Raw genomic sequence first — 1,929 nt, 5'->3', positions numbered from 1 at the left:
TGGTGGCTGGCTACCTGGTTAGGCTTGCTGATTTGTGGCTTGGTCCCTGTTTCTGTGAGGGTCTTACTGATTTCCTCAAGCTAAGCTCCCACTCTTGGGAAGCATTGTGCAGTCTCTCTAGGATGCAGCACGGAGCAGCCCACGCTGGACTTCTCCCTTGTGAACACACGTCGCCTTGCGGGAGACAGAAAGTCCAAGTATTAAGTAAGCGCATTAAGACTCAGTCCCCACAGTTTTGTGCTAAGTGGGTGCCAGATAATCCAGTTATGAAATGAGAGATCACGTTCCTGTGAGGTTAATGAAAAGTGAATTATCTGGTGGGGCATGTTGATAATGGGGCAGGCTGTGCATTTTTGGGGGCAGGAGGATTAAGTCTTTTAAAAAAGGAGTTCTGGGTTGGAGACATGGTTTCTTAGCATCAGCAAGAAAAGGAGGGATTAGGTAACCACGTTCGCGTTCCTAAAAGAAGCTCTGTGTAAAGTAATGTTTTCAATGTCTTAAGCACCTTTGCTCTGCCTATAAAGTTCAGAGCTGTGCTGCTGCTCTCAGCAGGGCAGCCCGATCCACAACTTTGACAGCTGTCCTATGTGAAGTCATTTTAAAAGTCATATGACTTTTGGCTTTCGGCTCGGGGAGGCAAAGGTGCAACTTTCTTCAGTCGTCCCGAATCCGGGTTCATCCGACACCAGCCACCTCCGCCATGCCATCTAAGTTCGACCCCAACGAGATCAAAGTCATGTACCTGAGGTGCACCGGTGGCGAAGTCGGTGCCACGTCTGATCTGGCCCCGAAGATAGGCTCGCTGGGTCTGTCTCCAAAAAAGGTTGGTGATGACATCGCCAAGACAACCGGTGATTGGAAGGGTCTAAGGATTACGGTGAAACTGACCGTTCAGAACAGGCAGGCCCAGATTGAAGTGGTACCTTCTGCCCCTGCCCTGATTATCAAAGCCCTCAAGGAACCACCAAGAGACAGAAAGAAGCAGAAAAACATTAAGCACAGTGGAAATATCACTTTTGATGAGATTGTCAATATTGCCCGACAGATGCGACACCGATCTTTAGCGAGATCTGGGGACTGCCCAGTCTGTGGGCTGCAATGTAGATGGCCGCCACCCTCATGACATCATAGATGACATCAACAGTGGTGCGCTGGAATGCCCGGCTAGTTAACTACAAAGGAAAATGTTTCAATAAAGGATCATTTGACAACCAAAAAAAAAAAAAAAAGTCATATGAGATGATTTTAAAAGTAAAAAGTCATAACCTGCAGACTGTAAGAATACTGGGAAATTAATACATTTTTAGTTTGGAGACTTGTATTTTGCGAGCTGAAGTAAAGAAAACCTTGAATTTAAAAAGTGAATTCTGGGGCACCTGGCTGGTTCAGTCGGAAGAGCACGTGGCTCTTAATCTCGAGGTCGTGAGTTCGAGCCCCACATGGGGTGTAGAGATTACCTAAATAAATAGAACTTAAAAAAATGAATTCTTTTTCTGTTGCAAAAAGTAGAGAGTGTGACTTAACACTATCCCTGAACTTGCCCTGAAAGGACAAGGTCCTGGATAGTCACGAGATTGCTACTTCCTGGACATCCTGTCCCTGGCCCCAAAGACATGACCTTGAGCTTTCCCTTGTTCCGGGAGAGTGGCGGTGGGTGGCTGGAGGACAGAGGGAAAACCCACCAGTGCTGTGTGCCTCTCTTTGCCTGGTTCCTTCTCTTGTTCCTGGAAGGGCAGCTCCTCAGCATCCTGCCTCCCAACCAGCCACGCAGAGGAGCAAGACACAAAAACTACCCAAGTGTGTATTTGAATTTGGCCTATTTGCCAGGCACTGCACTGAGTTGCTTTATGTGGAATTTCTTACTTGATTTTCAAAAATAACCTAATGAAGTTAAGTACTGTCAAAACCTCCATTTTGGGGCACCTGACT

General features: G+C 46.9%; 1 pseudogene; it reads left to right on the top strand.

Moving 5' to 3' along the window:
- Positions 1 to 700: 700 nt before the first annotated feature.
- Positions 701 to 1,222, top strand: LOC114211255 (large ribosomal subunit protein uL11 pseudogene; annotated as a pseudogene).
- Positions 1,223 to 1,929: the final 707 nt, after the last annotated feature.

The sequence above is a fragment of the Eumetopias jubatus genome, unplaced genomic scaffold (assembly GCF_037043125.1).
Source record: "Eumetopias jubatus isolate StellerSeaLion01/CBP00866 unplaced genomic scaffold, mEumJub1_p1.0 scaffold_13, whole genome shotgun sequence".
NCBI classification, from domain to species: domain Eukaryota; kingdom Metazoa; phylum Chordata; class Mammalia; order Carnivora; family Otariidae; genus Eumetopias; species Eumetopias jubatus.
Note: the sequence above shows the minus strand (reverse complement) of the source record. Positions and strands in the feature narration are given on the sequence as shown.